The 14,466-nt window shown below is 43.2% G+C and overlaps 1 long non-coding RNA gene across 1 annotated transcript; it reads left to right on the plus strand.

Annotated features, from left to right (window-relative positions):
* The first annotated feature begins 5,302 nt into the window (after nucleotides 1-5,302).
* LOC133382293 (uncharacterized) lies at nucleotides 5,303-13,299 on the plus strand. Its single transcript, XR_009761894.1, has 3 exons — nucleotides 5,303-5,471; nucleotides 9,848-10,104; nucleotides 12,052-13,299. It is a non-coding gene; the product is annotated as an uncharacterized LOC133382293 (long non-coding RNA).
* The last annotated feature ends 1,167 nt before the right edge of the window (nucleotides 13,300-14,466 follow it).

Consider the following 14,466-nt stretch of genomic DNA (forward strand, 5'->3'; position numbering starts at 1 on the left):
GAGCCCCCCCACCAACAGCATCTCAGTCTTGTCAGCATTGAGTCTCAGTTTATTAGCTCTCATCCAGTCCATTATCGCGGCTAGGCAGCGGTTTAGTACATTAACAGCCTCACCTGAAGAAGATGAAAAGGAGAAGTAGAGTTGCGTATCATCAGCATATTGCTGGAAACGCACTCCAAATCTCCTAATGACCTCACCCAGCGGCTTCATATAGATATTAAAGAGCATGGGGGACAGAACTGAACCCTGCGGGACCCTATATTGGAGTACCCAGGGACTCGAGTAATGCTCCCCAAGCACCACCTTCTGGAGATGATTCTCAAGGTAGGAGCACAGCCACTGCCAAGCAGTGCCTCCAACTCCTAAGTCCGCAAGTCGCCCAAGAACGATACCATGGTCAATGGTATCAAAAGCCGCTGAGAGATCAAGGAGAACCAACAGAGTTACACTCCCTCTGTCTTTCTCCCGACAGAGGTCATCATACAGGGCGACCAAGGCTGTTTCTGTACCAAACCCCGGCCGAAAGCCCGATTGAAATGGATCCAGATAATCAGTTTCATCCAAGAGAGCCTGGAGCTAATACTAAAAACTAATTCTAAAAACTAATAGAATGAATCAACTAACTTTTGGCCCACCACAGGCATTCAGAATTCCAATAAAATAATACAGCAATTGCATACTTTTTGATGATTTCCAAAACCTTTTGAAATATCTCTACCCTTAGCACAGAAAAAAAGGTAAGCAACTATAGTGTAAGGGGGCATATTCCAATCATTAGCAGTTGGCAGAGGGTTACTCTAAAAAGAGTGGGGGGAGATGGCCTGACTCCCCTTCCCTAAATGCACCTGTTCTCATGTTATACTGCAACAGATGATCCTCTCCCACACCGACTTTTGGTAAGAAAGGGGGGACAGACAGATTCGGCCGAGAAGCTTCCAGCTGCTGACCCCAGTGAATTATTTTGTGGCTGAAGAACTAGGAGGCATGAATAGCTGAGGTTCACAACAGAGGTTGTTGAACAGTGAGGTGTCCTGTGGATTTGCCCAAGGACTTCTTTTTTAAGTTTGTTACGTACAAATGGCTATGCGTATAGTAAAGTATCAAAACCTATAGGAGACAGTTATCAAAACTATCAAGATAGGTGCTCTATAAGAGAGAGGTAAAGAATATAATAACAACCCCAAAATGCAGAATGTGCCTGCAGGGGCAGAAGGCAAACAACTACTTTGCTTTCCTGTTCCTGGTCCTCCCAGCGGTAACCAACTTGGTACCCTCCAGATGTTGTGGACTTGAACTACCATCAGCCCCGGCCAGCATGGCCAAGGAAGAGGGATGATGGGAGTTTTAAGTCCAGGAAGATCTGGAGGACCACAGGTTCTTCATCCCTGTGTTATAGCATTTAAAACTTTTTATGCTACCCTTCAATTTCAAAATTCTCAGAGAGGCTCACTAAAGCATAAAACAAAATCCAAACAACAATAATAAAATGGCAGAACAGAGCATTAAAAACAATTCAGAGTGGCCAAACACAGAGAGAGAGAGAGAGAAAGAGAGAGGAGAACAATAAAAAATATCCAAATTACAAAAACAGTTAGACAGCATCTTAGAATACCTGAGCAAATAAAAATATATCAAATTTGGTGCCAGGGGAGTCTTCCTGGAAGGAGCATTCCTTATTCAGGACACCACAATGCTGAAAAGGTCCTCTCTTTGCTTACTACCCATCTAACTTCAAAGGGTGGGAGTCATTCAGAGAAAGGCCTCGAATGACAGATATAACATTTGGGCAGGCTGATGTGAGCAAAGTGTTCCCACCATACAGCTGATGCCATAACTGACCTTGCACCTCCTACTGTAGAGCCACTGTCCAAAGCACAAGAGCCCTGCTGGAATGACTGGCTGGCAGCCTCACATACATGTCCTTCCCTCTCAGAATCCCCTTCATCCTGGAATCAATCACTAAAGGCTTTTACTTTGCCCTTAATAAGGCCTGGCTTCAGCTGGCAAGAGGATGGGACTTTGTTATTAGTGCTACTGTTTATTATTATTATTATTATTATTATTATTATTATTATTATTATTATTATTTAAGATATTTATACCCCGCCCTTTCTCCAAACTCAGGGCAGCTTACAATTAAAACATAGTTAGGCTAAAAACCAAAACAATTAAAATCAAACAAGAATACAATTGTACATTAAATCCAAAATAGATTAAAAACAGATAAACGTTATTAATTAAAAGCCCGTCTAAATAAAACAGTCTTCAACTGGGTATGAAAAGACGATAACGAGGGAGCCGTACGAACCTCATTGGGGAGAGAGTTCCATAATCTAGGGGCAGCCACTGAGAAGGCCCTATGCTGTGTCTGCACAAGAAAAACTTGCGAAGAAGATGGGATAGAGAGAAGAGTCTCACCAGATGATCTCAAAGGTCGAGCAGGTTCATAAGGGGAGATACGATCTAACAGATAGCCTGGACCTAGGCCGTATAGGGCTTTATAGGTCAAAACCAGCACTTTGAATTGTGCCTGGAAACAAATTGGCAGCCAGTGGAGCTGGTACAATAGAGGAGTTGTACGTTCTCTAAGTCCAGCACCTGTTAACATTCTGGCTGCAGCTCTTTGTACCAATTTAAGTTTCCGAGCAGTCTTCAAGGGCAGCCCCACGTAGAGCGTGTTACAGTAGTCTAATCGGGATGTAACTAGTGCATGTGTCACCATAGTCAAGTCTGACAAATCAAGGAACGGGCGCAGCTGGCGTATCAGTTTACATACATATCCCTGAAGAGATTTTAACATATTAGCTTCTGAAGCAGCAGATAAAATAAATGTGGATTCCACTGATACTTAAAACAAAATAAAATAACATTGAGGTGCCAGTTTAAAAATACAACCCTGAACAGGACTGGCTTGAGGAAGTGGAAAGAAGGCCAGGCCACAAAGGAAGAGTACAAGCAGGTATCACGGAATTGCAGATATGGTGTCAGGAAGGCTAAAGCTGAGAATGAGCTGAGGCTAGTGAGGAATGCTAAAAGCAACAAAAAAGCTTTCTTCAGGTATTTCCATAGTAAAAGACAGAGAAAAGAAATGGTGGCATAACTAGTCAATGAGGATGGCAAAATAACAGATGACAAAGAAAAGGCAGAAGTGCTCAATTCCTACTTTGCCTAAGACTTCTCCAAAAAGAGGGTCTATGACCCTCCCGGGAAATATGAAGTAAAAGGGGCAGGATTGGAGCTTGGGATTGATAGACAAACGGTCAAGGAATACCTAATCACTTTGAACAAGTTCAAATCAGCGGGGGTTGATAAACTGCATCCTAGAGTATTGAATTAACTGCCTGAAGAACTCTAGGAACCGCTGTCTATTATCTTTGCGAAATCATGGAGGACTGGTGAAGGGCCGGATGACTGGAGGAGAGCTATCTTCAAAAAAGGAGGAACTGGGGAACTACAGACCAGTCAGCCTAACATCACGGATTATAAAGCAGTCAATCTGTAAGCACCTTGAAAACAATGCAGTGATTACTAGGAGCCAACATGGATTTATAAAGAACAAATCCTGCCAAACTAATCTTATCTCATTTTTTGATCAGGTAACCTGTCTTGTAGACTGTGGGAATGGTGTGGACATAATATATTTCGACTTCAACAAAGCTTTTGATAAAGTGCCCCATGATATTCTGATTAGCAAGCTAGCTAAATGTGGGCTGATGGAACAACTATCAGGTGGATCCACAGTTGGCTCCAGAATCGTACTCAAAAAGTGCTTATCAATGGTTCCTTCTCAAACTGGGCAGAAGTAACAAGTGGGGTAACACAGGGCTCGGTCCTGGGCCCAGTGCTCTTCAACATTTTTATTAACAACTTGGAGGAGGAGGTACAGAGCATGCTTATCAAATTTGCAGATGATACAAAATTGGAGGGCACAGCTAATACCATGGAAGATAGAAACAAAATTCAAAAGGACCCTGATAGGCTGGAGCATTGGGCTGAAAACAACAGAATGAAATTCAACAGGGATAAATGCAAAGTTCTACACTTAGGAAAAAGAAACCAAATGCAGAGTTATAAGGTGGGGGATAGTCGGCTCAGCAATACGACATGTGAGAAGGATCTTGGAATTGTTGTCAATCACAAGCTGAATATGAGCCAACAGTGTGATGTGGCTGCAAATAAGGCAAATGCTATATTAGGCTGCATTAACAGAAGTATAGTTTCCAAATCGTGTGAAGTATTAGTTCCCCTCTATTCAGCACAGGTTAGGCCTCATCTTGAGTACTGTGTCCAGTTCTGGTCTCCACACTTCAAGAAGGATGCAAACAAACTGGAACAGGTTCAGAGGAGGGCAACAAGGATGATCAAGGGACTGGAAACAAAGTCCTATGAGGAGAGACTAAAAGGACTGGGCATGTTTAGCCTAGAGAAGAGAAGACTGAGGGGAGATATGATAGCACTCTTCAAGTACATGAAAGGTTGTCACACAGAGGAGGGCCGGGATCTTTACAGGCAAAATGTGGGAGCCTGATCCACTTAGTAGTTGTGAATACAGCATGACAAAGTGGTAGCTGGGCTTTGTCTTAAATAAAGAACATGGAGTGATATTGGGTATACCTGCCTTCCCTCTCAAAAATTCTATCCCACACCTTCATTGCTCTTTATCTTAATAACACCCTTCCTCCAAGGAGTTAGGACCAATGCACATCACAAGAATCCTGTAAAGTAGGTTAGGCAGAAAAAGTATCTGGCCCAAGTTCACCAGTAGACTTTGTGGTTGAGGAGGGGTTTGAATCTGGGTTTCCACAGTACTAAGATCACAAGTTCAATACTCAATTTATAAACACCATATTGGCTCTCATATGCCCCTATGGGAGAGGCTATCCACCTCCGCTACAGTTTGAGAGGTGGCTACTTCCCCCTTTTTTCACATTTCTGGCAGATGTCTTTACAAAAATTCATGGAGTTCTCACCCATGAAAAGTCAGTGTAATTTGGTGTTAATTTATTTTTATCAGGATAAGATATTCTAGCCAAAGAATCAGCAGTGCTTTTTGGATGAACCCACACATTGTTCTCTGTCCCTTAGATCACCCTTCCCAAAACTGCACTGAGTCTAAGACCCTTGCCCCCCCCTTTTCTGTTTGGAAGTCTGTTGCGTGCACACACAAAATAACAAACACTGAGCAGGCCTGCAAATGATTTCCTATTGCCAAACTCAGCTGGGACCATTTACTCTTTTAATTGTGAGATAAGGCCTACATAAAATCAAGAAATAGCACAGTTTCTACCAGGCATTGGACAGGAATGCGGCCTGCTTTCAACTACTATTTCCTTATCCTCTCTGTGTCTCGTGCCAGGGATTGAAAATTGCAGCTGATCCTGAGGGTAATTCTCCAAAACTTAAAGAAAGCCAGGCTGCCTTCATTCCTCAAATGCAGGTGTTTTTCCAACAAGAATTGTGTACATTGGTTGGTAAGTGTTCTAGTCTGTGGTTACATTTAAGATGATCGGAGGGGGGGAAGGCGGGGAGGGACCCCTGAAGTGCAGAGACAAAGAAAGGGATCTACATAGCGTTGTAGTTTGCAAACCTTCTACTTTCAGGTATATTGTCCACTTGGATCTGAGTCAAACAGCCCCTATATGTCTGCCACAGAACTCATGCATTGCAGGATTTGGGAGTTTATCAAGTAGGGTGCTGATTCAGTTCATACTGGGCACTGGCCTTATTCACTAGGCTTTGCTGTCCTCCTACGTAAACAGTGTGCCCCACCCACCCCCAGAACCCCACCCAATACTCAGTTGTATCTAGTGGGCCAGCTGCCATTCAGAATAGCTTGCATCCATTGTGTTCTCATTAATAACTTCACAGACACAGAAGACTGGCAACCTGTTTTCAAGGCAGGGGTGTTGTGCATTTAATATTTAATAAGGGACATTCATCTAGGCAATGATAATAGATGAAATGCTAAACTGTCTTATGTGCATTTATCTGTGAGAAAGCCCCATCAAATAGTGGTACTTACTACTGGCTCAGATTGTACTGTAAGATATCTTGAAAATCCTATTATTCTAAACAAGGATGGCAAAAAGGATATTATATCTCAAAAAGGATATTATAGAATTGGAAAAGGTTCAGAAGAGGGCAACCAGAATGATCAAGGGGATGGAGCAACTCCCTTACGATGAAAGGTTGCAGCATTTGGGGCTTTCTAGTTTAGAGAAAAGGCGGGTCAGAGGAGACATGATAGAAGTGTATAAAATTATGCATGGCATTGAGAAAGTGGATAGAGAAAAGTTCTTCTCCCTCTCTCATGATACTAGAACTCATGGACATTCAAAGAAGCTGGATGTTGGAAGATTCAGGACAGACAAAAGGAAGTACTTCTTTACTCAGCGCATAGTCAAACTATGGAATTTGCTCCCACAAGATGCAGTAATGGCCACCAGCTTGGATGGCTTTAAAAGAAGATTAGACAAATTCATGGAGGACAGGGCTATCAATGGCTACTAGCCATGATGGCTGTGCTCTGCCATCCTAGTTAGAGGCAGCATGCTTCTGAAAACCAGTTGCCGGAAGCCTCAGGAGGGGAGAGTGTTCTTGCACTCGGGTCCTGCTTGCGGGCTTCCCCCAGGCACCTGGTTGGCCACTGTGAGAACAGGATGCTGGACTAGATGGGCCACTGGCCTGATCCAGCAGGCTCTTTTTATGTTCTTATGTTCAAATAAGTAGCTCATCCTGCCCAATAGAACTTGATCTGTTTTCATCACAAGTAAACGTGTAAATAATTTTCCTTCCTCAGCCTCTGCTACCCACCCACTGCCAGTGCTGAACTCTGCGTGGCTGCACATGGCCCTCCCCTAGTTACAATTCTTGGACTCATGTGCAGAGGTCTCAACTCTGCAAAAAAAACCCCAACAACTCTGCATATGTATCACCAAGCACTAGAGTTACTCTGTCAATATATTATTCTGCAATCTGTAGTAGCATGACTCAGCATGGCCATAAGTCTTAGAAAAAGTTAGAGACAGAGTAAAGCCATGATGCAAAGGAAAATTGCTACTTGTTGAATTTCAGGCACACAACAAAGGCTTTCTTATTCCAGCAGGCATTTTAAAGTAATGTTCGGTTTTATGATGACTTATTTTATTTTCTGTGCAGTTTATTTTTCTGTACACTGCTTAGAAATGCTAATGATTATGCAGTGTATAAACACCTTAAATAAATAAAATTTATGGTAGAGAAATTGCCTTTTAAAAATGGCACATTATTTAGAAGGTAAGCAGGAGCCTCAAGGAAATCAAGACTCCTTTTTCTGTTCCTGTCACATGAAAAGGAAGGTGTCTGTTGCCATAACTGCAAGACTTCACTGCAGAACAGAATATAAAGCATGGACTCTTGATAGTGAGTGGGTACCACCATACTTTTCTATCAGGACTAACCCTTGTTTTTGTTATTGATCAATGCCTGGCTCTATATCTGAGTTCCCCTATTGTAAAGTGTGCCTAGATCGCTTTACTAAAGAGACTGACTTGAGAAATCAGAACCTAAGAACGGAGAACATAAAATAACCAGTTTGCACAGGATGCTAAGGTGAGCCTCTCAGAGATCCAATTCCCAACACTCCTTCCTATTTTCTGGAATGTAATTTTCCATATACTTTGCCTTCCTTTCCCCATCAACACAATGGCAGCAGTGATACATTTCCACTTGTACATGATGTGGTAGGCTTGGATCAGGAGGGCCAGTCTCCAACCCCAGTTACAAAGTTGACTGACGTGACTTATGGCCAGTCACTCTCCCTTACGAACTCTGTTGTCAGGATAAAATGGTGGTGCTGGGGAGAGGGAGAAATCCTGTATACTGGCCTGAACTGTTTACGGTAATAATGATGATGTGATGGGGAGTCAGGTATTCTTTAAGGCACATTCTCTTGTAAGGCTGGGGGAACATTTGGGTCAGGACTCAGAACAGATATGATCACAGCCATAGGTTAAGCTCCTGCCCTTATGTGTTCCAGGTGTAGCTCATTACATACAAATGTACTTACCAGGCATAGAGTTGGCCTAACCACCTGGGCCACTAATTGCTGGTATAGGCAAGGTTTATTACTCAAGCTGAAGGGTGAAGAGGGTTGCCAGGTTCCTGGCCTGAGACTGATCCTGTATCTTTAGGAGAAGAGAAAGTCAGCCAAGTGCAGGTGTTCTTGCAACACTGTAATGAGAAAAACCATAAGGTGGAATTCTCCTTCCCCCCTGCACAACTTTTAAAGATACAGAAGACCTCTTGGAGGCTGGCCTGGCAACCAAGAGGTCTTCTGTATCTTTAAAAGTTGTGCAGGGGAAGGGAGAATTCCACCTTCTGGTTTTTCTCATTACAGTGTTGCAAGAACACCTGCACTTGGCTGACTTTCTCTTCTCCTAAAGATACAGGATCAGTCTCAGGCCAGGAACCTGGCAACCCTAGCCGGTTCTCAGGAGCTGCACCTGACCTTTCTCTCAGAATTTTGTGCAATCTAGGTCCACTGGATACTCCTTATTTAAAACCTTTTTCTCTTGTTTGCTCAGATACTATCTATACATTATATACATCAGCAGTCATTAATACTGAAAAGATGTGTAACGTTTCCATCCCCCTAAGGTAAAAAAAAGGGCAAAGAAAGAGGTATGTGTGTGAGAGAGAGAGTGAGAGAGAGATGAGTGGTGGCTGAGGGAAGGGCTAGTTATTAGTCTTAAAGAAAGTTGTTAATATCTAAGAAGGGGGCTACAAAGATCCATATTCACAGACCTGGCAAAGGTACCTTAATCTAATCCCACATGCATAGACCTGGAGTGGTGAAAAACGCCCTTTGTTTTTCCCCCAGGATTGTGCTCTGGTATTGCAGTCGGGTTCTGAGACTTGGCTCGGCTGAACTCTGGTGGCCTGACCCCAAACGACTAAAACAGACCTCGCAGCAACGTCCCCACTCTACACCCCCGGTTCCGAGCCATACTTCGAATTGGGAACACACACACACACACACACACACACACACACACACACACACACACACACACACACACACACACACACACACACACACACACACACACACACACACACACACACACACACACACACACACACACACACACACACACACACACACACACACACACACACACACACACACACACACACACACACACACACACACACACACACACACACACACACACACACACACACACACACACACACACACACACACACACACACACACACACACACACACACACACACACACACACACACACACACACACACACACACACACACACACACACACACACACACACACACACACACACACACACCCCTTTGCTCCGCGCACTTTTTTCTTCCCTACTCTGACTAGCACGAGGCTTTTTTCCAGGGCGCTGGAATCTCGCTTGAGAATTTCCTTCCTCCCGCGTATATTTTATGCGCTTGTTTTTTTCTCCCAACCACCCGGGCTCGATATCCTGTTGCCTACTGGCTCTCTTCGGCCAGCTTGCCTGAGCCCGTGCGCGCAATTACACAAAAACTGGCTGGGGAGCGGTAGATGTGGCAAAAAAACCGTTCCGTTATGAGGTAAACTGAGCGGCAGTATGAGTCCTACTGCCGCTGCCAGGTATTTGCAAAAGGAACCGGGAAGTCGCATTGCGCATGTGCGCGGGATCAGTTCACAGAGACGGGAAGCTCTCTTTCATCCAAAAACGGGGACAGTGGTCGGGGAAATACTCTAAGACAGCTGTCTATCAGGCACTCCCGCAGTCCTCCAATGAGGGACTGGACTTGTTGGCACTAGTTTATTTATTTATTTTTACAGTGTATTGCTGTTCGTTCCCGAAAGCGCTGGAAGGGTGCTGAGCTGGATGTGATGCTATGGAAAGAATGGTGTACGTTTAGCCTAAGAGAAGATTAAGGGGAGATAGCGGACTTCAGTTTATCTGAAGAGCTGTGAGGCAGAAGATGGAGCAGATTTGTTTTCTGTTGCTGCTGGAGTAAGAACTAGAACAAATGAGTGGAAATTGCAGGGAAGTCGATTTTGGCGGAACAGTGGGAAGATCCAGTTTCTAGGTCATGGTAAGAGCTGTTCCATTGTGAAACAGACTGCCTCAGGAGGTGGTGAGCTCTTATTCGCTGGACGTGTATAATAAACAGAGGCGCTGGATGCTTATCTGGGATGTTGTAGCTGCATCCTGCATTGTAGATCCTGCACTGACCAGGGAGTTAGGCAAGAAGATCTCAAAAATCCCTTCCAACTCACTTCCCTTACAGGGTTGCCACTATTTCAGCTGTAGCTATGCCTTTAGCACTACCTAGATGATGATTAGCAAGTGATAGTGTTTATCTCCATGCACTGAAAATCTTCACTTGCTTGTTCAAATTCTGGAAATGAACCTCAAATTGGGTATTTCCGGAACCTTAGACCCTCCATATGTTGCTAAACTACAACTACAACCTCAGCAAAATTGGCCAAGGATGATGGGAGTTCTGGTTCATCAAAAGCTGGAGGGCCAAAGGTTCCCCACACCTGCTGTACAACATCACAAGCAGGCAGATACTGTACATTATTTTCTGGTCAATTATGAATCCCACCCATCTGTTGATTCAAGCCTCTACTCCAGAAAAATTTCCTCAGCATCTTATACTGCATTAACCCCAACACCCACTGCTTCATAGCTCACCTAAGACAAAATGTTTTTGAAGTGTTGACTTATGGAAAGCAAGGGCACTGTACTTTAAAAATTCAGTGCACATGCCCATAGGACACACATACATAACATTTGTATATGCTAATTTGTATGTACAAATCTAGAAATAATTACTCAGATTTAAATTTCGCAAAGGACGTCGGTTTATTTTCCATCAAAATCACCCCAAATAAATTGTTCCATTAATTTGCACCCCAGCCTAAATCACCCAAATAAATTCTTCAGTGTTGCACAATGACTATCGCTATTATTATTAGTTTTATACACAGCTCCTCTTCCATTCAGTCCCTGAGAGGAAGGGAGAACAGGGATCCCAATTTTTTTTTCTGGCAGGGCTCCTGACTTGCAGCTGCACAAGAGCAGAAATATAATAGATATGATTTTCTGCCATCACTACTTCTCTATACTGGGGAAAGCCACAACTGTTGAATTTCTGCCTCATGTGCAACTGTTAAAGGCACCATAGCTGAAGTCAGGCTGGCAGTCCTAGGGTAGAAGGAGGAATACTTCTGGCTTAATTTGAACCAGGGCTCAGTCCCAGAACCAGCGATGAGCCTTGGAAGATTTGAAATAATAGGAAGGTGTGGCTCTGAGTAGACAGAGATCCTTTGCCTTCCCAGTGATTAGTACTCAGAATCAGCACCCACTTATATGGGATGGAGAGAATTAATTTCCACATCAGAGGCCAGGCTTGAGCCCCAGAACCTCTCCTTTTATCAATTAAGCACTGGGAATGCCTTGCTTAATAAGGTCAGGCATATGATCAAAAGAGAATGTTCCAGAAGGAACTGGTGTTAATGTATAAACCAGGATTTCTCAGGCAGTAACAGAAACAAGCGAGAGCTTATAGGGATGCCAGCTTGCATTCCTGGGCAGCAAAGGAGAAATTAGATCAACAAAGATCTGGGATGGTTGGCCTCAAACCACCCTTCTTTGCTTTCCTCCTTCTTCATTCCTTCTTGGCTGGTCAGTTCTCATCATTGTGTTCTACCTTGCCACCTTTGCAGATTTGAGTAATGCTCCAGTTGATTAGTTCTACCCTTGAAACCAAAACATGCAAAAGGGCAATGATACTGGAGCTGTGTCAGGTTGGTGGCTTGAAAAAAACTAGTTTTCCTCAGGATTAAGCCTGCCTCTGCAAAATCAATAAGGGACACCGAGCACAGGGGAAAGCAAAGGAGAATGGGTCTGGGGCAAATGAACCCAGATCTCTGTTGATCTAATTTCTCCTTTGCTTTGTTGGGATGTAGTATATGTGTGGAAGACTTTATATGTATATGTCATCGCTAAACTATTTTCTGTACATACTTTGTAGGGACCTGTGCATCCCATGAATGTTGGAAATGCTCAGACACACCATCTGATTTGGAATCAACAAACCTCAGTAAGTTAAACAGGAAAATGAAGAAATGAAATCTGGTGCTCAAAGTTTGAACTCAGGATGTTTTCTCACATCTGACACCCAATCTGCATTACAGCTCACTTGCTCTTTACAGCTTTGTGTATGCCTGTATGTTGTTAGAAATGGAGAGAATTGTCTTTAAATAAGTTGTACATTCTAGCCAATGCAAATGAAATTAAAGGTGCCCTACAAAGCTTGGGCTTTGGGCTCCAGTCAAGGCTATGACAAGGAATATGTAGCCTAATGGATAGAACAGGAAAATCTGGAAGCAAGGAAAATCATGGATGCAGTACCTCTAGGTGATGAGTGGACTCTAGTGATTTAAAGAGAGAGAACTGAGAGCCTGAAAAAATTCTTATTCTCAGACTCAGATGTCCCTGATCTGATGTTACATTAAGAAATATAACTGATCTGAGTGCTTCCATTTCCTGTTCTATTAGTTACCCTCCCAATTTCTACAACAGCCACTTTGCACATAATGAAACTGCAATATTAGATTTGCCTAAAATGATACTTACTGTGAGTAAAATTGGCACAAGGCAATATTCTGTAGGATAACTTTTGGAAACAGTCTCTTCAAATTCCTTCATCAAATGATTCACATCAGTTGTGCATGAAATTTTTAAGCTGCTCCACCTGTGTAGTTTCTGCATAAGTTTTATCTTTGCCTAAATGACTCTAAGCATGATAGTTTCCACAGCAAAACTTTCCAGGCAGTTCCTTTATGTGCTGATGTACACAGGATGCTTTTTCTTTCCAGTCTTCTGAGAGAAGGGGAAGCTCTATTTGTCTCATTTCTGTTGCTTCATTACCACAGAGATGCTAATAAACATGGAACAGGAATGCATTGTACATATTGCACACAACTGTGGTCTGCGTGACAAGATTTAGTGTGCTAATATGGTTTTTAGATTGTACATGAATGCAGTGACCTGCCCCAGTAGACTCGGAGAAGATCCACTGCAGGGCAATGTTAGGCTGTGGAACACTTTGAAACTGTACATGTTTAACTCAGGGGTTAAAGGTTAGCCAGACTTACCCCCAAGAAAGTGGGAGAGGTGGCAAATCAAGCTGAAATGGGGCCTTGTTTAAAGGAAATTGCTGGGTTGGATCAGATTCAGCCCAACTACTTATCTAGCCCATACCATGTCTCTAGGGCCTTGTACTCATTAACCATAACAGCTAGTGGTAAGGGAACAAACAGCTTTAATTTTTGAAGGGGGGGATTTGTAAGCTTATTAGAGTGAGGTGGTAGCTACTCTGAACTGAGAGTAGCTAACAACCTCTATGTAATAAAATCAACAGGCCGCCTGGAAACTTAACTTGGGAGTAAGCCCCATTGTACTAAGTAAGCATGCATAGAGCCAGGTGTTGTGCTGTGTGTAATTGCTTAATTTCATTTAAAAGCAGCACCACAGCAAGCAGACAGTAACAGCAGATGTTGAAATGCGAGTGTGGCAGTGTGTGCGTGCGTTTACCTAAGAAAGCAGGCTTTTACCCTGCATCAGCATCACTGAGACTTGAGACTTAGTAAAATAAGAAAAGCTACTTTATTTATAGAAATACATAGTAGATAGAAAAGGCATACCTAGTTCTAACTAGCAAGCTAAGTTGGAGGTGTAACCCCCAGGTGTAGGAGTTAGCCCCATGCTTGGAGAGAGCAGAGACAAAGGGATGTCTCCTCTCTCCTGGACAGCCGGAGAACAAAGGAATGGAAAGGGCGGAAGGAGGAGGGGCAGGTAAGCTTCCCTAAAGATGTAACAGTCTAGCAACAGAAGGAAGTCACTCAGAGCATCACAGGAAAAAGGTAAATAAGCCTATCTATCTGGAGGACCCTAGCTCTAACTCCCTTCTGGAGCACAAACAAAAGAACAAAACAGGAGTTGCTCTTGCCCCACTTCCAACATCAGGCTGCAAGTCCAGTTGGAAATGGAAACAGATATGGCCTCTAACCCTTTCACAGGGTTGGAACAGGCAGTGTATAGTCCTTTGTTGCTTATGCGGATGTATAAAACTGTTGCTTATCGGAGTACATAAAGTTGTATGAATAAGGATATAGGTCAAGAGGAGAAACTGAGAAAAAAACAATATATGTGGGGAAGGGGGAAGCTGACTGTGAGGGTTACCAAGGAGGCGCATGGCACTTTAAAGATTAGCACATTTATTGTGGCATAAGCTTTTGTGGCAGTGCTGTAAAAACTATGGGAACATAAAAGAAAGGATACATACAACTCTGGTTAGCTGCTTATTTTCTATGCAATAGAACTGGTAGACCAATAGTAACATTCAGAATCCAACGGGAGAACATTTCAGTTTCAACCAAAACTG

This window comes from Rhineura floridana, chromosome 3 (genome assembly GCF_030035675.1).
Source record: "Rhineura floridana isolate rRhiFlo1 chromosome 3, rRhiFlo1.hap2, whole genome shotgun sequence".
In the NCBI taxonomy this organism is placed as follows: domain Eukaryota; kingdom Metazoa; phylum Chordata; class Lepidosauria; order Squamata; family Rhineuridae; genus Rhineura; species Rhineura floridana.